The 26,078-nt window shown below is 49.0% G+C and overlaps 2 long non-coding RNA genes across 2 annotated transcripts; both read left to right on the top strand.

Moving 5' to 3' along the window:
* Positions 1 to 35: 35 nt before the first annotated feature.
* Positions 36 to 12,102, top strand: LOC140418326 (uncharacterized). The gene is made up of 3 exons (XR_011944937.1): positions 36 to 228; positions 3,125 to 3,239; positions 10,895 to 12,102. It is a non-coding gene; the product is annotated as an uncharacterized lncRNA (long non-coding RNA).
* A 10,004-nt stretch (positions 12,103 to 22,106) lies between these two features.
* Positions 22,107 to 25,829, top strand: LOC140418325 (uncharacterized). Its single transcript, XR_011944936.1, has 2 exons — positions 22,107 to 22,248; positions 23,118 to 25,829. It is a non-coding gene; the product is annotated as an uncharacterized lncRNA (long non-coding RNA).
* Positions 25,830 to 26,078: the final 249 nt, after the last annotated feature.

The raw sequence follows: 26,078 nt of genomic DNA, 5'->3' as shown, positions 1-26,078 counted from the left end.
CGTCAACAAGACGCCAGCGCATGCGCTCTGTTTCCCCAAGATGGCGGCTGTGAACCAGGGCCTGGTCCCGGGAGAGAGAGCTGACCGGCGGTGATGTGACCTGAGGATCACCACACCTCAGGCAAGGGGCCAGGTTGGGAAGGCGGTGCCTTCGGGAATAACTGGGAAGGTGATGTTTGGTCAGTTGCTGCAGTCTGTGTAGTGAAGGTGCTGTCACAGTGGTGTGAGGTGAGGAAGTACAGGATTATCACCCAGCAATGATCAATTAAGGGGATTGTAAATCCAGCTCAAGCTGCTTTCAGATTGGAAAGGGAGCTAAGGTGTGTCCTTGGAGCTGGTGAATGTTGTGGCTTTGGTAGTTTCTCTATCGACTGAGGGCTGAGCGGTAACAGGCCTGGGTTACCGGCCGCCATCTTTACAGGGGACAAGGTGCCACAGGGCGCATGTGCTGCGAACCGGATGCCAACTCTCCCGGATTCACTGACTGGAGTCTCCAGGATTTTTTTTTCATAAATTTAGTGTATCCAATTAATTTTATCCAATTAAGGGGCAATTTTGTCTGGCCAATCCACCGACCCTCCACATCTTTGGGTTATGGGGGCAAAACCCACATAAACACGGGGATAGTGTGCAAACTCCACACGGACAGTGACCCAGAGCAGGGATCGAACCGAGGGTCCTCAGCGCCGTGAGCCATCAGGGATAGCCCACTGTGCTGCCCCCAAATTTTATTTTGATCATTTGTGGAAGTCACTGGCTGGGTCAACATTTATTGCCCATCCCTAATTTCCCTTGAACTGAGTGGCTTGCTCGGCCATCTCGGAGGGCATTTAAAGAGACAACCACATTGCTGTGGTTTGGAATCGTGTCAGCCAGACCAGGTAAGGATAGATTATTTCCTTCACTGAAGGACATGAGTGGACAGATGTGTCTTTACAACAATTGACAATGGTTTCATGGTCATCAGTAGACTTGCAATGAATTCAAATTTTACCTTCAGTCTCGGTGAGATTCATACTTAGGAAATCATTAGGACAGTGGAAAATATTTTTGGATCTTTGGAAAATGATTAGGATAGTAAAAAATATTTTTTTGAACATATAGGACCAGTCAAGGACAGGGATGGGAAGTTGTGTGTAGAGTCTGAAGAGATAGGCGAGATACTAAATGAATATTTTTCGTCAGTATTCACTCAGGAAAAAGATAATGTTGTGGAGGAGAATGCTGAGCTCCAGGTAAATAGATTAGATGGCATTGAGGTAAGTAGGGAAGAGGTGTTGGCAATTCTGGACAGGCTGAAAATAGATAAGTCCCCGGGGCCTGATGGGATTTATCCTAGGATTCTCTGGGAGGCCAGGGAAGAGATTGCTGGACCATTGGCTTTGATTTTTATGTCATCATTGGATACAGGAATAGTGCCAGAGGACTGGAGGATAGCAAATGTGGTCCCTTTGTTCAAAAAGGGGAGCAGAGACAACCCCGGCAACTATAGACCGGTGAGCCTCACGTCTGTAGTGGGTAAAGTCTTGGAGGGCATTATAAGAGACAAGATTTATAATCATCTAGATAGGAATAATATGATCAGGGATAGTCAGCATGGCTTTGTGAAGGGTAGGTCATGCCTCACAAACCTTATCGAGTTCTTTGAGAAGGTGACTGAACAGGTAGACGAGGGTAGAGCAGTTGATGTGGTGTATATGGATTTCAGCAAAGCGTTTGATAAGGTTCCCCACGGTAGGCTATTGCAGAAAATACGGAGGCTGGGGATTGAGGGTGATTTAGAGATGTGGATCAGAAATTGGCTAGCTGAAAGAAGACAGAGGGTGGTGGTTGATGGGAAATGTTCAGAATGGAGTTCTGTCACAAGTGGAGTACCACAAGGATCTGTTCTGGGGCCGTTGCTGTTTGTCATTTTTATCAATGACCTAGAGGAAGGCGCAGAAGGGTGGGTGAGTAAATTTGCAGACGATACTAAAGTCGGTGGTGTTGTCGATAGTGAGGAAGGAAGTAGCAGGTTACAGAGGGATATAGATAAGCTGCAGTGCTGGGCTGAGAGGTGGCAAATGGAGTTTAATGTAGAGAAGTGTGAGGTGATTCACTTTGGAAGGAAAAACAGGAATGTGGAATATGTGGCTAATGGAAAAGTTCTTGAAAGTGTGGATGAGCAGAGGGATCTAGGTGTCCATGTACATAGATCCCTGAAAGTTGCCACCCAGGTTGATAGGGTGGTGAAGAAGGCCTATGGAGTGTTGGCCTTTATTGGTAGAGGGATTGAGTTCCGGAGTCAGGAGGTCATGTTGCAGCTGTACAGAACTCTGGTACGGCCGCATTTGGAGTATTGCGTACAGTTCTGGTCACCGCATTATAGGAAGGACGTGGAGGCTTTGGAACGGGTGCAGAGGAGATTTACCAGGATGTTGCCTGGTATGGAGGGAAAATCTTATGAGGAAAGGCTGATGGACTTGAGGTTGTTTTCGTTAGAGAGAAGAAGGTTAAGAGGAGACTTAATAGAGGCATACAAAATGATCAGAGGGTTAGATAGGGTGGACAGTGAGAGCCTTCTCCCGCGGATGGAAATGGCTAGCACGAGGGGACATAGCCTTAAACTGAGGGGTAATAGATATAGGACAGAGGTCAGGGGTAGGTTCTTTACGCAAAGAGTAGTGAGGCCGTGGAATGCCCTACCTGCTACAGTAGTGAACTCGCCAACATTAAGGGCATTTAAAAGTTTATTGGATAAACATATGGATGATAATGGTATAGTGTAGGTTAGATGGCTTTTGTTTCGGTGCAACATCGTGGGCCGAAGGGCCTGTACTGCGCTGTATTGTTCTATGTTCTATGTTCTATTTCTCTTCAGCGGATATAAATTATTGAAAATGGGATAAAGGTTGATTGGCTGACAGTCAAACACTGTCCTGTGAGGTAATGAGTCCTTTTGCTTCCCAATTGGCCGAGGAAGGCAGTGTGTCACAAGGATGGATGTGTTGACCGATTAATGGCTGGAGGATGGGGGCAGGTCATGTGATCAAACCTCCAGGAATACATATAATCAAAGTTGGCGAGGAGAGAATGTTGTGAATTTCAATCCTAAACTGACAGTGAGGTTTCTGTAAATTTACAGGATACTGGAAGTAGAGGTTTAACACACGGGAATGCAAACCAAACGTCACATTGCAATCTGACAGAGTCACTCGGTTCATCAGAACCTGAATATCAGCAGCATCTGGGTGTGGAAGGTAAAAGGTTTGTCTGTTCTGTCTGTGAGTGAAGATTTCAGATCTCAGTGTGATTAGAAAAGCCCCGAGATTCACAAACCCTGGTTCGACCAAACCTGGAGAACTGTGTTCAGTTCTGGACAACAAACCTGAGGAAGGATAGAATGGCCTCGGAGGGAGTGCAGCACAGATTTATCTGAACCCCCCGGGGTTAAATTACAAAACTAGATTGCACAAAAAAATCTGTAATTGTGGGACAGAGAAAAGCATTCGGTCCATGCCAGCTCTCTAATCGACATGGTAGCACCATTGCTTCACAGCGCCAGGGAACCCGGTTTCTTTCCCGGCTTGGGTCACTGAATGGGTGGAGTCTGCACGTTCTCCCCGTGTCTGCGTGGGTTTCCTCCGGGTGCTCCGGTTTCCTCCCACAAGTCCCGGAAGATGTGCTTGCTAGGTGAATTGGACATTCTGAATTCTCCCTCTGGTCTACCCAAAAGGTGCCGGAATGTGGCGACAAGGGGCTTTTCACAGGAACTTCATTGCAGTGTTAATGTAAGCCTACTTAGAACATAGAACAGTACAGCACAGAACAGGCCCTTCGGCCCTCGATGTTGTGCCAAGCATTGTCCAAAACCAAGATCAAGCTATCCCACTCCCTGTCATTCTGGTGTGCTCCATGTGCCTATCCAATAACTGCTTGAAAGTTCCTAAAGTGTCCGACTCCACTGTCACAGCAGGCAGTCCATTCCACCCCCGAACCACTCCGAGTAAAGAACCTACCTCGGAAATCCCCCCTATATCTCCAACCCTTAATCTTACAGTTATACCCGTTGTAACAGCTACCTCCACCCGAGGAAATAGTCTCTGAACGTCCAATCTATCTGTCCCCCGATCATCTTATAAACCTCCATTAAGTCACCCATCCTCCTCCACTCCAAAGAGAAAAGCCTTAGCTCCCTCAACCTTTCCTCATAAGACCTATTCTGCAAACCAGGCAGCATCCTGGTAAATCTCCTTTGCACCCTTTCCAATGCTTCCACATCCTTCCTATAATGAGGTGACCAGAACTGCACACAATACTCCAAATGTGGTCTCACACAATCATGTATAGTTGCAGCATAACCCCGCAGCTCTTAAACTCAAGCCCCCTTTAATAAACGTTAACACACTATAAGCCTTCTTCACTGCTCTATCCATTTGAGTGGCAACCTTCAGATATCTGTGGACATGAACCCCAAGATCTCTCTATTACTCAGAACACTGCCATTGACCCAGTAATCCGCATTCAAATTTTTTCTACCAAAATGAATCACCTCGCACTTATCAGGGTAAAACTCCATCTGCCATTTTTCGGCCCAGCTCTGGATCCTATTAATGTCTCTTTGCAGCCGACAACAGCCCTCCACCTCATCCACTACTCCACCAATCTTGGTGTCATCAGCAAATTTACTGACCCACCCTTCAGCCCCCTCCTCCAAGTCATTGATAAAAATCACAAATAGCAGAGGACCCAGCTCTGATCCCTGTGGTACACCGCTGGTAACTGGTCTCCAGTCTGAAAATTTTCCATCCACCACCACCCTCTGTCTTCTATGTGATAGCCAGTTGCTTATCCAATTGGCCAAATTTCCCTCTATCCGACACCTCCTTACTTTCTTCATGAGCCGACCATGGGGAACCTTATCAACGCCTTACTAAAATCCATGTATACAACATCAACTGCTCTACCTTCATCTACACACTTCGTTACCTCCTCAAAGAATTCAATCAAATTTGTGAGCCAAGACCTACCCTTCATGAATCCGTGTTGACTATCCCGGATTAAGCTGCATCTTTTCAAATGGTTAAAAATCCTATCCTTCAGGACCTTTTCCATTATCTTACTGACCACAGAAGTAAGACTAACTGGCCTATAATTACCAGGGTCATTCCTATTCCCTTTCTTGAACAGAGGAACAACATTCGACACTCTCTGGCACTATCCCCGTGCATCTCCACATCATGACTATCCCCGTGGACAGTGAGGACCCAAAGATCAAAGCCAAAGGCTCTGCAAACTTATCCCTTGCCTCCCAAAGAATCCTTGGATATATCCCATCTGGACCAGGGGACTTGTCGACCCTCAGGTTTTTCAAAATTGCAAATACATTCTTCCTCAGAACATCTACCTCCTCCAGCCTACCCGCCTGTATCACACTCTCATCCCCAAAAACATGGTCCCTCTCCTTTGTGAACACTGAAGAAAAGTATTCATTCAACGCTCCTCCTATCTCTTCTGACTCCATGCACAAGTTCCCACTACTGTCCTTGACAGGCCCTACCGTCACCCTAGTCATTCTTCTATTTCTCACATAAGAGTAAAATGCCTTGGGGTTTTCCTTGATCCAACCCGCCAAGGACTTCTCATGCCCCCTCCTAGCTCTCCTAAGCCCTTTTTTCAGCTCATTCCTTGCTACCTTATAACTCTCAAGCGACCCTACTAAACCTTGTTTTCTCATCCTTACATACTCTTCCTTTTTCCTCTTGACAAGACATTCAGCCTCTTTTGTGAACCATGGTTCCCTCACACAGCCATTTTCACCCTGCCTGACAGGGACATGCCAATCAAGGACACGCAGTATTTGTTCCTTGAACAAGCTCCACTTTTCATTTGTGCCTTTCCCTGACAGTTTCTGTTCCCATCTTATGCTCCCTAATTCTTGCCAAATCGCATCATAATTACCCCTCCCCCAATTATAAACCTTGCCCTATCGTCTGGCCCTATCCCTCTCCATTGCAATAATGAAAGACACCGAATTGTGGTCACTATCTCCAAAGTGCTCTCCCACAAACAAATCTAACACTTGGCCCTGTTCATTACCCAGTATCAAATCCAATGTGGCCCCCCCTCTTGTCGGCCTATCTACACTGTACAAAAACTGCCCCATCCGAACTGTTCGACTTATAGAGGTTCCAATCAATATTTTGAAAGTTAAAGTCATCCATGACAACTACCCTGAGGCCTCCACACCTATCCATAATCTGTTTTGCAATTTCTTCCTCCACATCTCTATTACTATTTGGGGGCCTATAGAAAACTCCCAACAATGTGACCGCTCCTTTCCTATTTCTAACTTCAACCCATATTACCTCAATAGGCAGATCCCCTTCAAACTGCCTTTCTGCAGCCGTTAAACTATCCTTGATTAACAATGCTACTCCTCCACTTTTATCACCTTCCCTACTCTTACTGAAACATCTATACCCCAGAACTTCCAACAACCATTCCTGTCCGTGTTCTAACCATGTCTCCGAAATGGCCACAACATCGTAGTCCCAAGTACCAACCTATGCTCCAAGTTCACCTACCTTATTCCGGATGCTCCTTGCATTGAAGTAGACACACTTCTACCTATCTTTCTGTCTGCCGGTACACTCCTGCGACCTTGATACCCTCCTCAGTACCTCACTACTCTCAACACTGGCTTCTGGACTACAGCTCGTTTTCCCAGCCCCCTGACAAATTAGTTTAAACCCCCCCAAAGAGCCGTAGCAAATTTCCCTCCCAGGATATTGGTGCCCCTCTGGTTCAGGTGCAAACCGTCCTGTCTGTACAGGTTCCACCTTCCCCAGAATGTGTTCCAATTATCCACGTACCTGAAACCCTCCCTCCTACACCATCCCTGCAGCCACGTGTTTATCTGCACTCTCTCCCTGTTCCTCACCTCACGAGCACGTGGCACCGGCAACAAACCAGAGATGACAACATGGTTTGTCCTGGCCCTCAGCTTCCTCCCTAGCTCCCTTAGTTCCTGGTTTAAATCCCCGTCCCTTCTCTTACCTATGTCGTTGGTACTGATGTGTACCACGACTTGTGACTGCTCCCCCTCCCCTTTAAGGATTCTGAAAACACGGTCCGAGGCGTTATGGACCCTGGCACCTGGGAGGCAACATACCATCCGTGAGTCTCTTTCGCTGCCACAGAACCGTCTATCTGTCCCTCTATCGAGTCCCCAATAACTATTGCTCTCCTGCTCTCCCTCCTTCCCTTCTGAGCTACAGGGACGGACTCAGTGCTGGAGATCTGTTCACCGTGGCTTACCCCTGGTAGGACGTCCCCCTCAACAGTATCCAAAACGGTATACTTGTTACTGAGGGGAACGACCACAGAGGATCCCTGCACTGACTGCTTCCTCCCAGCCCCTCTCACCGTCACCGTCTTGATTCTTCGGAGTAACTACATTCCTGAAGCTACTTTCTATGACCACCTCTGCCTCCCGAATGATCCGAAGTTCATCCAGCTCCAGCTCCAGTTCCTTAACCCGGTTTCTGAGGAGCTGGAGATGGGTACGCTTCCCACAGGTGAAATCAGCAGGGACACTGACGGCGTCCCTCACCTCAAACATTCATACTTGTGAGACTAATAAAGATTACTGTTATTATCTGGAACAATCCAGTCAGTCTCATTCTCCTCTATCCCTGTATCCTAACAGCTTTTTCTCTCTCAGGTTTCTATCCAATTTTTAAAAAAATCATTCATTGGTGTTTATTTCTAAACTCCGTCATAAGCAGCAAGGTTCAGGTAATTGCCACTGGCTGTGTAAAAACATTCTTCCTCATACCTCCTGGACCATTTACATGCATAGATACGGAGCAACGTAGAAAATAGGAGCAGGAGGGGACCATTTGGCCCTTCAAACCTGCTCCACCATCCATTACGATCAGAGCAGATTGGGCTCAATAGTCTAATCCCGCTTTTCCCCCCATATCCTTTGATCCCCTTCACCCTCAGTGCTGTATCTAACTACTTCTTGAAAACATGAAATGTTTTGTTCTCAATTCTTCCTGTGGTGATGAATTCCACAGGCTCACCACTCTGGGTGAAGACATTTCTCCTCACCTCGGTCCTAAATGGTCTGTCATAGAACATAGAGTGCAGAAGGAGGCCATTCGGCCCATCGAGTCTGCACCGACCCACTTAAGTCCTCACTTCCACCCTATCCCCATAACCCCTCCTAACCTTTTTGGTCACTAAGGCAATTTATCATGGCCAATCCACCTAACCAGCACATCTTTGGACTGTGGAAGGAAGGCGGAGCATCCGGGGGAAACCCACGCAGACACGGGGAGAACGTGCAGACTCCGCACAGACAGTAACTCAGCAGGGAATCGAACCTGGGACCCTGGTGCTGTGAAGCCACAGTGCTAGCCACTTGTGCTGCCCGTGCTATCCCGTATCCTCAGACTGTGACCCCGGGTTCTGGACACACCCACCATCGGGAACATCCTTCCTGAATCTAATCAGTCTCGCCCTGTTAGAATGTTATAGGTTTTTTTAAAATATAAATTTAGAGTGCCCAATTCTTTTTTTTCCCAATTAAGGGGTAATTTTAGCATGGCCAATCTACCTACCCTGCACATCTTTGTGTTGTGGGGGTGGGACCCACACAGACACAGGGAGAATGCGCAAACTCTACACGGATAGTGACCCGGGACCGGGATCGAACCTAGGTCCTTGGTGACGTGAGGCAACAGTGCTAACCACTGCGCCATCGTGCAGCCCACAGTCTATAGGTTTCTATGAGATCCCTCCTCATTCTTCTGAACTCCAGCGAATACAATCCTGACTGATTCAATCTCTCATACGTCAGTCCCACCATCCCAAGAATCAGCCTGGCAAAACTTTGCTGCTCTTTCTCTTTAGCGAGATCATCTTTCCTCAGATAAGGGGACTGATACTGCACACAGTATTCCAGGTGTGGCCTCACCAAGGCCCTGTATAATTGCAGCAAGACATCCCTGCTCCTCGACTCGAATCCTCTTGCTATGAAGGCCAAAAAACGACTTGCCTTCTTTACCGCATGCTGTACCTGCATGCTTCCACACAAACTAGGAGCAGGCCACTCGGCCCCTCGAGCCTGCTCCTTACACACAAACTAGGAGTCGGCCCCTCGAGCCTGCTCCTTACACACAAACTAGGAGTCGGCCCCTCGAGCCTGCTCCATCATACAATAATTTTAACCGCAACTCCATATTCCTGCCGACCCCGATAACCTTTCACCCCCTTGCTTATCGAGAATCTATCCATCTCTGCCTTAAAAATATTCAAGGACTCGACTTCCACTGCGATTTAAGGACGCGAGATCTAAGTCATAGAATCCCCACAGTGCAGAAGGAGCCCAAGTCAGCACCAACCCCCCGAAACCCCCCCCCCCCCCACCCTGCCCCATCCTCACATCCCACCCAACGTGTACATCCTTGGAGATGAAGAGGCAATTTAGCACCTAACCTGCAAATCTTTGGACTGTGGGAGGAAACCGGAGCAACCGGAAGAAACCCACACAGACACAGGGAGAACGTGCAAACTGCACAGTCATCCAGGGTCAGGCGTGAACCTGGGTCCCTGGTGCTGTAATGCAGCAGCGCTAACCACTGTGCCACCCCCTCTTTTACAACCCTCGAGCGAAAAAAAATCCTCATCCCCATCAGAAATGGGTGACCCCTCACTTTCCAACAGTGACCACCTTGTTCCAGATTCTCCCACAAGAGGAAACATCCTCTCCACATCCACCCTGTCAAGACCCCTCAGCATTTTATATCGTTCAATCCAGGTTTTACCCAAAACTTTGAATCTGTGTCCCGACTGCTTGTCCGATCAGTGAATGGAAACAGAGTTTCTTTGTCCACCCGATCGAAATCTGGCATAATCTTGTGTCCCTGAATCAAATCTCCCCTCAACCTCCTTTGCTGGAACCATTCTGGTAAATCCCCTCTGCACCTTCTCCAAGAACCTTCACATCCTTCCTGAAGAGTGGTGACCAGAGCTTTATAAAGATTCATAGAATAGAATTAGAACCATAGAATTCCTGCAGTGCAGAAAGAGGCCATTCGGCCCATCAAGTGTGCACTGATTCACTGAAAGGGCACCCTGCCTAGGCCCACACCCCTACCCTGTCCCTGTAACCCCATAGCCCCACCAAACCTGCACATCCCTGGACACTAAGGAGCAATTTATCAAGGCCAATCCATCTAACTTGCTCCCCTATCAGCCTCCCCAAACAGGCGCCGGAATGTGGCGACTAGGGGCTTTGGGGCTGGTATAGCACATTGGGCTAAGACAGCTGGCTTGTAATGCAGAACAAGACCAGCAGCGCGGGTTCAAGTCCCGTACCGGCCTCCCCGAACAGGCGCCGGAATGTGGCGACTTGGGGCTTTTCACAGTAACTTCATTGAAGCCTACTTGTGACAATAAGTGATTATTATCATTATTTTTTGGTCTGTTGGAGGAATCCTGAGCACCAGGTGGAAACGCACGCAGACACTGGGAGAAAGTGCAAACTCCACACAGACAGTCATCAAGGCCAGAATTGAATCCGAGTCCTTGGCACTGTGAGGCAGCAGTGCCAATCACTGCCACCAGAAGCATAGTTTCTGTGTCAGATATGAAGCTCAAGGTCGAATTTGCTTTGCCAACTGCTCTCTTAATATGTCTTGTAGATATACAAAATCCCTCTTCACCTCTTCCTCTCTCCTCCCAAAGAGGCCAGTTGGGTTTTTACAACAATCCAGCAGTTTTCATGGTCACTTTTTCCCAGTGCCGGCACCACAAATGACCAGATTCATTCAGCTCAATTTCACAACCTGCCTTTGTGTTTTTGTGGGTTCTCTCTCACTCCCTATTTTCTGTTTTTAATCAGTTTCACAGGGTGTTCGAAGGTGAGACTTCAAGATCCGTAAACACAAACCAAGCATCACATCAGGGTCTGACAGAGTCCTCAATTTATCATTGCTGAATATCATGAGATTTTGAACATGGAAGGAAAAAGCATTGTTCACAGTTGGGAGAAACCGTACTCGTGTTGTGTGTGTGGACGAGGATTCAGTCAATCATCAGGCCTCACGAGACACAAATGCAGTCACACCGAGGAGAAACCGTGGAAATGTGCGGACTGTGGGAAAGGATTCACTTATCCATCCAAGCTGGAAACTCATCGACGCAGTCACACTGGGGAGAGACCGTTCATCTGCTCAGAGTGTGGGAAGGGATTCACTCAGCCATCCGCTCTGTCCACACACCAGCGACTTCACTCCAGGGAGAGACCATTCACCTGCTCCACATGTGGGAAAGGCTTTACTATTTCAGCCCACTTGCTGAGTCACCAGCTAGTTCACACTGATGAGAAACCGTTTCAATGTCCAGACTGCGGGAGGTGCTTTAAAAGAACTGGGGATCTGATGTGCCATCAACGTGTTCACACTGACGAGAGACCATTCAGGTGCTCTCAGTGTGGGACTGGGTTCAGACGATCATCTAACCTCACTGTACATCAGTGAACTCACACATTGGAGAGGCCATTCGTCTGCACCAAGTGTGGGAAGAGATTCACTCAGTCATCCGACCTGCAGAAGCATCAGCGAATTCACACTGGGGAGAGACCATTTCATTGTCCAGACTGCGGGAATTGTTATAAACGTTCTGGGGAACTGATGCGCCATCAACGTGTTCACACTGACAAGAGACCGTTTAAGTGCTCTCATTGTGGGACTGGGTTCAGACAATCGTCTCACCTCACTGCACATCAGCGAATTCACACTGGGGAGAGGCCATTCGCCTGCTCCTGGTGTGGGAAGGGATTCACTCAGTCATCCGCCTTGCAGAAGCACCAGCGAGTTCACACTGGGGAGAGACCGTTCACCTGTTCCAAGTGTAGGAAGGGATTCACCACTTCATCCCTCCTGCTGAAACACCAACGAGGCCACAAATAACGACAGTGATTGGATTTTGCTGTTCCTCACATTCAGGACTGAACCATGTTCATTTGGGTCTCTTTCTGCTGATAAACTCCAGCCCATATACAGGGGTAATATTCTGGCTAAAAGTCAAATAAATTAGATTTGTGTGAAATATGCAGTGTGCTGAAACTTTTTAATTACTCTGACACAAGTTAGTTCCTTTTGAAGTAATCTCGCTCTCCCGTCTCTTCCATCCTCACCTCCAACAAGAAGTGTGAGGAGCTTCTTTGTGATTGAGATTGAGTAAATCCGACCAGCCGCCTCTGCTGCTTCCCTCCTTTCCACGAGCCCACCGGACCAAACTGTCTCTAAATGTCATCCTTTCCCGAGCCCTGAACCCACATCTTTCTCTAGTTTCTCTCCCATCTCCCCTCATGCCCTCTCAGGGCTCATCTTAAACATAGAACATAGGGTTTGCACTGAGTGCTGAATTTGGTGCATTTTGAGTGCTATAGTAAGAGTTTGGTGACCGAGTGAGTATAAGGCTTCATTTTTATCTAAAGTTTAGTCTTTCTTTTATTTAGTTAATTAACTTAAAAGTTGCTGTTTGGTTTAGAAGAAGGTGAATTTTCAATCAGCTTTAAACAGGCTTCTACTTGTAGGCACTTGCAGCTGGAGCTTGTTAATTAGTTAATTGGATTAGGCCAGTTTTCAGAGGCTAGATGCACAGTATAAAAGTGATCCACCGACAGTGCAGACTTTGTTTGCACTGAGTGCTGAATTTGGTGCATTTTGAGTGCTATAGTAAGAGTTTGGTGACCGAGGGAGAAAAAGGCTTCATTTTTATCTAAAGTTTAGACTTTCTTTTATTTAGTTAATTAAAAGTTGCTGTTTGGTTTAGAAGAAGGTGAATTTTCTTCTTTTTTTTTTTAATATATTTTATTGAATTTTTTTTTCCCTGAGCAACATTTTTCCCGCTTACAAAACAAGCGAAACGATAACAGTAACAAAACAGAAATTTTTAAACTTTTTAACAATAATAATAATAATATACAAGTAACAAAACCTCGTACTCTATTGACCTATACTCAACTGAGCCTCCTCCCCCCTGGGTTGCTGCTGCTGGTCATCCGCCTTCCCTCTAACGTTCCCCTAGGTAGTCGAGAAATGGCTGCCACTGCCTGGTGAACCCTTGAGCCGATCCTCTCAGGGCAAACTTTATCTGCTCCAGTTTAATAAACCCCGCCATATCGTTTACCCAGGCCTCCAGTCCGGGGGGTTTCACCTCCTTCCACATGAGTAGGATCCTGCGCCGGGCTACGATGGACGCAAAGGCCACAACGTCGGCCTCTTTCGCCTCCTGCACTCCCGGCTCTTCCGCAACTCCAAATAGAGCTAACCCCCAGCCTGGTTTGACCCGGGCCTTCACCACCCGCGAAATCACTCCCGTCACTCCCTTCCAATACCCTTCCAGTGCCGGGCATGCCCAAAACATATGTGCGTGGTTTGCCGGGCTCCCGCCACACCTCCCACATTTGTCCTCCACTCCAAAGAACCTGCTCAATCTTGCCCCCGTTATGTGTGCTCTATGTAGCACCTTAAATTGAATCAGGCTAAGCCTGGCACATGAGGAAGAGGAATTTACCCTGCTTAGGGCATCAGCCCACATACCCTCCTCTATCTCCTCCCCTAATTCTTCTTCCCACTTTCTTTTTAGTTCGCCCACCGACTCCTCCCCCTCTTCCCTCATCTCACTATAAATCTCTGACACTTTGCCCTCTCCGACCCACACCCCTGAAAGCACCATGTCCTGTATCCCCTGTGTCGGGAGACGCGGAAATTCCCTCACCTGTTGTCTAGTAAACGCCCTCACCTGCATATATCTCAAGAAATTCCCCCGGGGTAACTTATACTTTTCCTCCAGTGCTCCCAAGCTCTCAAAAGTCCCATCTATGAATAAATCTCCCACCTTCCTAATTCCCAACTGGTGAATTCCCAGCTTTGAAATCCTCCATCCATTCTTCCTGGGGCGAACCTATCGTTGTTCCTGATAGGGGACCCCACCAGGGCTCCCCGCACCCCTCTCTGTCGCCTCCACTGTCCCCATATGTTCAGTGTTGCCGCCACCACCGGGTTCGTGGTGTACTTTTTCGGTGAGAACGGTAGCGGCGCCGTCACCAGCGCCTCTAGACTCGTCCCTTTACAGGACCTTCTCTCCAGCCTTTTCCACGCCGCTCCCTCACCCTCCATCATCCATCTACGTATCATTGCCACATTGGCGGCCCAATAATCTCCCATGTTCGGTAGTGCCAGTCCTCCTCTGTCCCTGCTGCGCTGAAGGAACCCCCTCCTTACTCTCGGAACTTTCCCTGCCCACACAAAGCTCGTAATGCTCCTATCTATTTTATTAAAAAAGGTCCTGGTGATTAAAATAGGGAGACATTGAAATACAAATAAGAACCTCGGGAGGACCATCATCTTAATTGCTTGCACCCTGCCCGCCAGCGATAAAGGCTGCATGTCCCACCTCTTAAAGTCCTCCTCCATTTGTTCTACCAGCCGTGTCAGATTAAGTCTGTGCAAGGTTCCCCAGCTCCTCGCGATCTGCATCCCCAAGTATCGGAAGTTTCTTTCCACTTTCCTTAGCGGTAAGCCTTCCATCTCTCTACTCTGGTCCCCTGGATGTATCACATATAATTCACTCTTCCCCATGTTTAACCTATACCCCGAAAATTCCCCGAACCTCCTCAAGATTCACATAACCTCTATCATCCCCCCCGCTGGGTCCGACACGTATAGCAATAGGTCATCCGCGTATAACGAGACTCGGTGTTCTTCTCCCCCTCTAGTCACCCCTCTCCATTTCCTGGAGTCTCTCAGCGCCATGGCCAGAGGTTCAATTGCCAGCGCAAACAACAATGGAGACAGCGGGCATCCCTGTCTTGTTCCCCTATATAATCGGAAATACTCCGATCTATGTCAACCTGTAACTACGCTTGCCGTCGGTGCCCCATAAAGTAGTCTAACCCAGCGAATAAATCCGTTCCCAAACCCAAACCTCCTTAACACTTCCCATAAATACTCCCACTCCACCCTATCAAATGCCTTCTCTGCGTCCATTGCCGCCACTATCTCTGCCTCCCCCTCCACTGAGGGCATCATTATCACCCCTAATAGCCGTTGCACGTTAACATTCAGTTGTCTCCCTTTTACGAACCCTGTCTGGTCTTCGTGCACCACCCCTGGGACACAGTCCTCTATCCTCGATGCCAGCACTTTTGCTAGCAGTTTGGCGTCCACGTTCAATAGTGAAATAGGTCTATAAGACCCACACTGCATCGGATCTTTGTCCCTCTTCAAAATTAGCGATATCGTCGCCTCCGACATTGTCGGGGGTAGTGTCCCCCCTTCCCTGGCCTCATTGAACGTCCTCGCCAACAACGGGGCCAACAAGTCCACATATTTTCTGTAGAATTCCACCAGGAACCCGTCCGGCCCCGGGGCCTTCCCTGCTTGCATGCTTCCCAGTCCCTTAATAACCTCATCGACCTCAATCGGCGCCCCCAGGCCTGCCACCGCCTGCTCCTCCACTTTCGGGAACCTCAACTGGTCCAGGAACTGCCGCATCCCCTCCTCTCCCTCTGGGGGCTGAGACCTATACAGTTCTTCATAAAAGGTCTTAAACACCTCATTTATCTTTCCTGCCCTTCGCACAGTGTCTCCCCTTTCATCCCTAATTCCTCCTATCTCCCTCGCTGCTGCCCTCTTTCGCAGTTGGTGCGCCAACAGGCGACTAGCCTTTTCCCCATATTCATACCTCCTCCCCTGTGCCTTCCTCCACAGTACCTCCGCCTTTCTGGTGGTCAGAAGGTCAAACTCGGTCTGGAGTCGTCTCCTCTCCCTGTACAGCTCCTCCTCCGGGGTCTCTGCAAATTCCCTGTCCACCCTTAAAATCTCCCCCAGTAATCTATCCCTTTCCTTGGCCTCTGTTTTCCTTTTGTGGGCCCCAATAGAAATCAGCTCTCCTCTGACCACCGCTTTTAGTGCTTCCCAGACCACTCCCACAGGGACCTCGCCGTCGTCAATGACCTCCAGGTATCTCTCGATACACCCCCTCACTCTTGCACACACTCCCTCATCCGCCATCAGTCCCACATCTAATCGCCAGAGTGTTCTCTGCTCCCTGTCCTCTCCTACTTCCAGGTCCACCCAATGTGGGGCATGATCCGAAACCGCTATGGCTGAGTATTCAGCTTCTTCCACCCTAGAGATCAACGACCTTCCTAAAACAAAAAAATCTATCCGGGAGTACACTTTATGGACGTGGGAGAAGAAGGAATACTCCCTAGCTCTGGGTCTAAGAAATCGCCATGGATCCACTCCCCCCATTTGGTCCATAAACCCCTTAAGTACCTTGGCCACTGCCGGCCTTCTTCCAGTCCTTGAGCTGGATCTATCTAGCCCCGAGTCCAGCACCTTATTGAAATCCCCTCCTAAAATCAAATTTCCTGCCTCCAGGTCCGGAATACGCCCCAGCATCCGTCTCATGAACCCCGCATCGTCCCAATTTGGGGCATACACATTAACCAACACGACCTCAATTCCCTCCAGCCTACCACTCACCATTACATATCTACCTCCACTATCTGCTACTATGTTCTTTGCTTCAAATGCTACCCGTTTCCCCACCAAAATGGCCACCCCTCTGTTCTTTGCGTCCAGTCCTGAGTGGAACACCTGTCCCACCCATCCTTTCCTTAGCCTAACTTGGTCCGCCACCTTTAGGTGCGTCTCTTGGAGCATAACAACGTCTGCCCTTAGTCCTTTCAAATGCGCGAGCGCTCGGGCCCTTTTTATCGGTCCATTCAGGCCTCTCACGTTCCACGTGATCAGCCTCACTGGGGGGCTACCTGCCCCCCTCCCGTGTCGACTAGCCATTACCTTCTCTAGGCCAGTCCCATATCCCGCCTCTGCGCTCCCGCTCGCTCCCCCAGCGTCGCATTCCACCTCCGGCCACCCTCTCTTTAGCCATTTCCTTTTGGATTTCCGCAGCAGCAACCCAGTTGTCCCCTTCCCCCCTCACCCCCCCCCCCCCCCCCGCTAGATCCCTATCTAGCTTGATTGCTCCCCCATATCACTTCCGTAAGTCAGCTGACTTCAACTGACCCCGGCTACTCCTGCTCGCTCCTCGGCCCCCCCGGTTTGAGGGAACTCCCATCCGCCTTGCGCCTGTTTTCCAGCCTTATTCTTTCTGGCGCGGGAACATCCCTTTACCTGACCCGCCTCTTATGGCGCAGCTCCCTTTCCCCTCACCCTCTCCTTCCCCATTCTCTGACTAGGTCCCGCGTCTCCCTCCTCACCGGCGCCCGCATTTCCCCAGTGTCCCTCCCTTCCCTGTTTACTTCTCGATTAACTTTCACCATCCCATTAACAAAAACAATAATAACAACAATAACAGTTCCCTGCAGCATCAGTCCCTCAGTTCCGGTCCAGTTTCTCTTCATTAATGAAGGACCATGCTTCCTCCGCCGTCTCGAAATAATAGTGTCTCTCCTGATGCGTGACCCATAGTCTTGCCGGCTGCAGCATCCCAAACTTCACCTTCCGTTTGTGCAAAACCTCTTTGGCTCGGTTGAAGCTCGCCCTCCTTCACGCCACCTCCGCACTCCAATCCTGGTAGATCCTTACCACCGCATTCTCCCATCTGCTACTCCGCACCTTTTTAGCCCATCTCAGGACCTCTTCTCTGTCCTTAAGGCGGTAGAATCGCACGATTATCGCCCTCGGTGGTTCTCCCGCTTTTGGTCTTCTCGCCGGGATCCGATTTGCCCACTCTACCTCCATGGGGCCCATCAGTGAGCTCAGCACCTTACTTGCGTACGCTCCACAGTCCACTCCTTCCACACCATCCGGGAGACCTAGTATCCTAAGGTTCTTCCTTCGCGCTCCATTTTCAAGGGCCTCAATCCTATCAGCACACTTTTTATGAAGTGCCTCGTGCGTCTGAGTCTTGACCGCCAGGCCCAGGACCTCGTCCTCAATACCTGATACCTTCTGCTCCACCATGCGAAGTTCAGTCTCCTGGGTCTTTAAAGTCTCCTTAAGCCCCTCAATTACCTGTAACAACGGGGTCATTACCTCCTTCTTCAGCAGGTCCACGCACCGTCTCACCACCTCGTCCTGCTCAGGCCCCCATGTCACCTGTGGTTTCTCCGCCGCCATTTTGTTCCACTCCCTCTGACCTTCTGGCTGCAGATTCTTCGGGCTGCAGCCGCCGCCGCCGGTTTTTCCCTCCGTCTTTCGGGGGGGACTCCCTTCCCTCGCGCCTCGCACCGGGTTTAACGGCCGTCCAAGTCCCCGTTGGGGCTCTTAAAAGAGCCCGATGTTCCGTCGGAGCTGGAGCCGCCGAAACGTGCGGCCAGCTCATCCCTGCCGCAACCGGAAGTCAAGAAGGTGGATTTTCAATCAGCTTTAAACAGGCTTCTACTTGTAGGCACTTGCAGCTGGAGCTTGTTAATTAGTTAATTGGATTAGACCAGTTTTCCGAGGCTAGATTCACAGTATAAAAGTGATCCCCTACAGTGCAGACTTTGTTTGCTAGGACAAAGGTTCGGCACAACATCGTGGGCCAAAGGGCCTGTTCTGTGCTGTATCTTGTCCATGAGACCCAGCTCCTGCTCCATCGACCCTATTCCCACTGAGCTACTGATCAGCCAACTACCCTGTATCCATGGATATTGTCAACATTTCTCTCTCTTCAGGTACTGTCCCTCAAATCTGCCATCATCACCCCCTCAATAAAACAAACCCTTGACCCTGCCATCCTTACAAATTACTGCCCCATCTTCAACCTCCTTCTCCTCCCAAACTCTTTGAACATGTTGTCCCTCCCAAATCCTTGCCCATCTTTCCCAGAACTTCCATGTTTGATTCCTTCAATCAGGTCTCTGCCCTGTCACAGTGAAATACAAGAGACAAACAGAATCTTACCCAGAGAGGAAGACAGTCAATCCGGGAGCTTGGATCCAACACGGATATGTTCATAAGACTAGGGGAGCAGCTCAGTCATTATCGAGAGACAACAATACCTGCTGGAGACAGACAGACAACTAAACAACACGAATCACAACACCAAGCTACCTAGACCCATATATCCAGGACAGGAAGGAGAATTGGAGACGGACTGGAAGAACTCAAAGACTCCAGACATATTAACCAAAGAAAACAGGTAGAACCAAGGAAGTTCTACCTGCTCCCTAAAATACCCAAACATCCAAACACATGGACAGTACCAGGGAAATACCACCAGACAGACCCACCGGGTCAAGACTGTGGGAGAGAAAATCCAATAGAATCACAGAATTTACAGTGCAGAAAGAGGCCATTTGGCCCATTTAGCCTGCACCGGCCCTCAGAAAGAGTACCCTACTTAAGCCCATCCCAGTAACTCACCTAACCTTTATTTGGACACTAAGGAGCCAATTGACCTTAACTCTTTGGACGGTGGGAGAAACTGGAGCACCCGGAGGGAACGCACACAGACACGGGGAAAATGTGCAAACTTTACCCAGTCACTCAAGGCTGAAATTGCTGAAACATCAACACACTGCTGCTGCTGGTTGATGGTACAGTGGTTCAATAAATATAATCAATGGATTAAAAAGGTGTGTAATATATAGTAAAACAGAAAATGCGAGATTAACTCAACAGGTCTGGTAGTATCATCGAATCCTTAAAGTGCAGAAGGAGGCCATTCGATCCATCGTGTATGCACCAACCCTACAAAAGAGCGTCCCACCCAGGTGCACTTCCCCCACCCTCTCCCCATAACCCCACTTCATCTTTGGACACGAAGGAGCAATTTAGCTTGGCCAATCCACCAAGCCTACACATTCTCGTGGGAGAAATCTGGAGCACCCAGAGGGAACCACACAGACACGGGAAGAATGTGCAAACTCCACACAGTCATCCAAGGCCGGAATTGAACCCTGGTCACTGGCGCTGTGAGGCAGCAGTGCTAACCACTGTGCCACATCTGTGATGAGAGAAACAGAGTTAATGTTTGTTGTTCCTTGTAACAGTTCTGTAGAAGGATCAATGGATTCTAAAGAAGTCCATTGAAGTCGAAATAAGACGTTTTTGTCCATTGAAGTGGTTTGACACAGGAACAAGTTTCACTCTGTGTGAAGCTCCAGTTTCATTCACACAAAGCCCACAGTCTGATTGGCTGAAGGACCAGAATCCATCCCGTCCTCCCAATCTTCCCGTTGGTCATCCCCTCTCAGACAGGAAATGAGGTCGTGGAACCCGTGCGCACGTGGCTAATGGGAAGAACTCAAAATGATGCAGTCTCAGCCAATGAGGGAGATCTGAGAGCAGCCACGCCCCTCATTCACTCCAATTGGGTGGAGGACCAGCTGCTGTCGTTCGGTCCTGCAGTCCCGCCTCCTCTTCCTATTGGTGCAAAGCTACCGTCAATCACTCGCCGGGCATTGTGATGTGGAGCATGCGCAGTGCGGCTCATGCCCAGGGACTGACGCTTGTTTGTCTCATCTTCAGGCCATGATGTTGGGTGGGGTTACTGGATTATGGGGATAGGGTGGAGGTGTGGACCTTGGGTAGGGTGCTCTTTCCAAGAGCCGGTGCAGACTCAATGGGCCGAATGGCCTCTTTCTGCACTGTAAATTCTATGAAATGTGGAGATGCCGGCGTTGCACTGGGGTGGGCACAGTAAGCAGTCTTACAACACCAGATTAAAGTCCAACAGGTTTGTTTCGAATCACTAGCTTTTGGACCACAGCTGAGGAAGGAGCTCTGCTCTGAATGCTCGTGATTCGAAACAAATCTGTTGGACTTTAACCTGGTGTTGTAAGACTTCTCACTGTGCCCACCCCAGTGCAACGCCGGCACCTACACGACCTGGTGTTTAGTAAATTACAGCATGATTTAATCAAAGACAGAGAGGAGTGATTTCTGCTGACTGGGGAGTAAGGACTTGGGACATTGCCTAAAAACTGTAGCCAGGTCACAGAACTCAGTGTGAAATGAGGAAACACTTGTTGACACAAAATCTGGGACACATTTGGAATTCTCTCCCATAAATGACAATTCCTGTGGCAATCCCTGGTGAATCCACTATCTTTCATAGAATTTACAGTGCAGATGGAGGCTATTCGGCCCATCGAGTCTGCACCAGCTCTTGGAAAGAGCACCCTACCCAAGGTCCACCCTATCCCCATAACGCAGTAAACCCACCCAACACTAAGGGCAATTTCTGGCACTAAGGACAATTTTAGCATGGCCAATCCACCTAACCTGCACATCTTTGGACTGTGGGAGGAAACCGGAGCACCCGGAGGAAACCCACGCAGACACAGGGAGGATGTGCAGACTCCACACAGACAGTGACCCAAGCCGGAATCAAAACTGGGACCCTGGAGCTGTGCAGTAATTGTGCTATCCACAATGCTGCCGTGCTGCCCCCTTATTTGTTGCCGATCCCGAATTGCTCTTGAACTGAATGGCTTGCTGGTCTATTTCAGAGGGCAGATTTACTGCTGTGGCTCTGGAGTCACATGTAGGCCAGACCAGGTAGGGTTGGCAGATTTCTTAAAGGCCATTAGTGAACCAGATCAGTTTCGACACAACCAGTGATAGCTGCATGGTCACCATTACTGATACTAGTTTTCACTGTTTTATGAATTGAATGTAGTTGTTTGGTAACCTGAAATATTCCAATATCTCCTCAGACCATTACCCTAGGGGACTCAGTAATACCCGCCCAGGCACATTCCCACTCCACCACCATCTCATCCCTGGCTCCCAACCTCCCGCTTTGTTCACAATCTCCTCCCCCCCCGGATTCACTTCTCACTCTTTGTGACCTCAATACAAACATGTTGGACTTTAACCTGGTGTAAGATTTCTTACTGTGCCCACCCCAGTCCAACGCTGGCATCTCCACATCATGACCTCAACTGGACCGTCTTTTCCAGCTCTGGGGCTCGTACGGCGCATGCTTCAGTCAGTGCTGAGCCCCCAGCCCCCCTTCTTTCACTCCGATTGGTGGGAGGACCAGCCGCTGCTGCTCGGTCCTCTGGCCCCGCCCCTTCTTCCTATTGGCCTGGCCCTGCCGTCAATCACTCCCCGGGCATTGTGACGTTGAGCATGCGCAGTGCGGGCGGTGTCCAGGGACAGACGCTTGTTTGTCAGATCCACAGGCGTGAGGGAAATGGCGGAATGGAGGGAGAGGTGGACGGGGAGGCTCCTTGATCCCCGATGTGGCTCTGACACCGGAATAAGAAGCTGCCGGTGCCGGGTTTGTATCTGAGCGGCGGAGGCGGCGGAACCGCATCTGGAGCGAGAGGCCCGTGTTAAGGGCGCATGCGCGGTGCTCCCTGTCAGCAGGAGGAGAGAATGTTGTGAATTTCTCTCCTGGACTGACAGGGATGGATTCTGCAAACTCCTTTTACAGGGGGTTGGGAGGCTGGATTTACACAGAAAACTCAAATCAAAGATCACATCAAGTTCTAACATTGTCACTCTGTTCATCAGAACCTGAACATGATCAGAATTTGAGTATAATTGAGCTCCAGGGCAGTCCCGCTCACTGCATGTGTAGTGGGTGTTACAGTCAGATCAGCCAGGTTCTTATTCGATGGTGGAGCAGGCTGGAGGGAGTGAGTGATGTCTCCCAACACAGACAGAAAGGTCCACTTTTCTCCTGGAGTTTGAGACAAATCAGTTTTCAAAATGATGCAGTTTCAGCCAATGAGGGAGATCCAGGCTCAGCCCCGCCCCTCATTCACTCTGATTGGTTGGAGGACCAGCTGCTCCTGCTCTGTCCTCCAGCCCCACTGCTGCTTCTTCTAGGTCAAGAGATGCCGTCTATCGCAGCTCGGGCATTGTGAGCTGGAACACACGCAGTGCGGGCTCTTGCTCTGGACTCGGGTGGATAAGAGGAGACCCCAACCCCCCCCCCCCCCCCTCCACCATAAGACCCATTGATTTTATTGTCAGTCTGCAGACAGGAGCTGGAGAACTGAACCCAGGCAGAGGAGAGGGAGGGAGAAAACTGGGAGTGGAGGAACAAAATGGTGCAGATGGGTTTGGATTTCAGCCCAGGGAGGAGGGAGAGTGTGCGGGACGGGGATTTACGTCTTTGACTTTGGTAATCACCATTTACAGGATATTCGAAGGGGATGATTTACAGACGGGCAATTCAAACTAAGCATCGCATCAAGATTCAACAAAGTCACTCGATTATCAGGACCTGAATCTCATTGGCCTTTGCATGTGGAAGGAGAAATGTTTGACTTCTGTCTGGGAAAAGATTTCAAACATCAATGTGACTGAAAAAGCACCGAGACCCACACACACACACACCCGGGTGTGAGTGATTCAGTGAACTGACTGTGGAAAAAGCTTTAACCAGTTACACAGCTTGGACATAAATCACACCAGTCACAGGGAGGATAAACCATACACGTGGTGTGTGTGTGGACAAGGCTTCAACTGATCATCGAACCTGGAGAGGCAAAAGGACACCGGCACCATGGAGAAACCGTGGAAATGTGGGGACTGTGGGAAGGGATTCAATTACCCATCCCATCTCGAAACTCATCGACCCAGTCACACGGGAGAGGCCGTTCACCTGCTCCGTGTCTGGAAAAGATTTCATTCAGTCACAACACCTGCAGTCACACCAGCGTGCTCACTCCAATAAGAGACCTTTAGAATGTTCTGACTGTGGGAAGAGCTTCAAAAGCAGAAAGAAGCTGATGCAACACCAACACACTCACACTGGAGAGAGGCCGTTCACCTGCCCCATGTGTGGGAAAGGATTCACTCAGTCATCCACCCTGATCAGGCACCAGCAGACTCACACTGGAAAAAGGCCATTCACCTGCTCTGTGTGTGGGAAGGGATTGACTCGGTTAAGCACCCTCGCTGCACATCAACGTGTTCACATTGATAAATGACCTCTTGTTATGAATGTGAGAAGTACAAGTGAGGTGCAGACACACCAACGCACTCGCGTTGGGGAGAGGCTGGTCACCTCTGTGTGTGAAAAGGGTTCACTCAGTCACAGCACCTATTGTGAGAGCAGTGAGTTTACATGTGATTGCAGGGGTGGGATTCTGCTGTTCGTTACTTTTATTGTTTGTTTCTGCTGATAGTAAACTCCAGCCCCATCTTGGAGGTTATTGAAATTTTAGATGAAGACATTCTCTCTGTGTCTGCGTGGGGCTCACCCCCACAACCAAAGATGTGCAGGGTAGGTGGACTGGCCACGCTAAATTACCCTTAATTGGAAAAAAATGAGTTGGGTACTTTAAATCTATTTCTTTTTAATTCTAGATGAATGTCAGCTTGGTCAGCTGTTGAGCAAATACACAGTGTTATGTTCCATTTTTCTCCAATGTAAGAGGAGATTAATTGATGTCCTGTTGCGGACTGCTTCATTTTTGGGCACTTTTCTAATCCTACATTATTTCAGATCTCACAGCTTCAGTCACTCTTGTGGACAATTCCCAGCTCTCCATATCTTGCAGACTGATGATAATCATAATCTTTATTATTGTCACAAGTAGGCTTACATTAACACTGCAATGAAGTTACTGTGAAAAGCCCTGAGTCGCCACATTCCGGCACCTGCTCAGGTACACTGTCTTTCGGGACTTGTGGGAGGAAGCAAGTGCACCCGGAGGAAGCCCACACAGACACGGGGAGAACGTGCAGATTCCGCACAGACAGTGACCCAAGCCGGGAATCAAACCTGGGACACTGACGTTGTGAAGCAGCAGTGCTAACCACTGTGCTACCATGCCGCTCATGAGACTGTGTTACACTGTCAGTGTGCTCCTGTACTGCTCTGTATTTAACAGGAGCCTGCAGACTGATGAGACTGTGTTACACTGTCAGTGTGCTCCTGTACTGCACTGTATTTAACAGGAGTCTGCAGACTGTTGAGACTGTGTTACACTGTCAGTGTGCTCCTGTACTGCTCTGTATTTAACAGGAGTCTGCAGACTGATGAGATTGTGTTCCACTGTCAGTGTGCTCCTGTACTGCTCTGTATTTTGCCTGTAATAGAAAATGACTGAATTTCTGTTCCAGTGGAACCTTTGCTGTTCTGAAATGTGGGTGAATATTTTTGTGCCTCACATCCTTGCTCATATTGCTGCAGTTGGGTGGAAGGGGATGTGTAAAGAGCTGGTCTCTGTGTGGAAATGTGAACCAAGGAAATGGTATCTGTGTGTGTGACAGAAACACAGCCTTGTACTCACACTCAGAACAAAGATATCCTTATGGTGAGGGTTTGAAAGGGTCAGATCACAAATGTAGTGAAAAAGTTAAATATAAGTATCACCAGTGTAGCTGCAGCTTGTTAGATCAGAGCTGAGAAATGGGAGCTCTGAATCTCTATTATCTCTGTTTCCCAGAACAAGTAACTCTACTCTCTCTGTATTATTGCAGAACTGTTAATAACGTCAGTAACAGACAATCTGTTGTTGGGAGTTTGATTCTCTGGTGTCTGAACCACAAGATTCAATGTTTAAAGTCAACAAGATGAACAAGGAAAGAGATCAGGGCCCAAAACTCCAGCTGGATATTCACAGGAGAAAGTCTGTTATCAAACACCTCGAATGGACAGAACAGAGAAAAATCCCAACTGTCAGAAATTCTCAAATCATTTGTAAATTTCTTTCAAATGTTGACAGGTTCCTGCAGTCAGTTTCCATTCAATTGAAATTAATGAAAGATGAGAGACTGGGTTGGAAGCAGAGCTGGGCCCACTTGTACTGGGACCCCAAAGCCAGACATCACTTACTCTGACACAGCAAATCCAGGGACCACTCACACTGAGACACCAAATCCAGGGTCCATTTACACTGAGACACCAAGTCCAAGGGCCACTTACACCGAGACACCAAATCCAGGGACCACGTACGCCGAGACACCAAATCCAGGTGCGGCTTACACCGAGACACCAAATCCAGGGACCACTCACACTGAGACACCAAATCCAGGGTCCATTTACACTGAGACACCAAATCCAAGGACCACTTACACCAAGACACCAAATCCAAGGGCCACTTACACCGAGACACCAAATCCAGGGACCACTTACGCTGAGACACCAAA

This window comes from Scyliorhinus torazame, chromosome 5, assembly GCF_047496885.1.
Source record: "Scyliorhinus torazame isolate Kashiwa2021f chromosome 5, sScyTor2.1, whole genome shotgun sequence".
In the NCBI taxonomy this organism is placed as follows: domain Eukaryota; kingdom Metazoa; phylum Chordata; class Chondrichthyes; order Carcharhiniformes; family Scyliorhinidae; genus Scyliorhinus; species Scyliorhinus torazame.
Note: the sequence above shows the minus strand (reverse complement) of the source record. Positions and strands in the feature narration are given on the sequence as shown.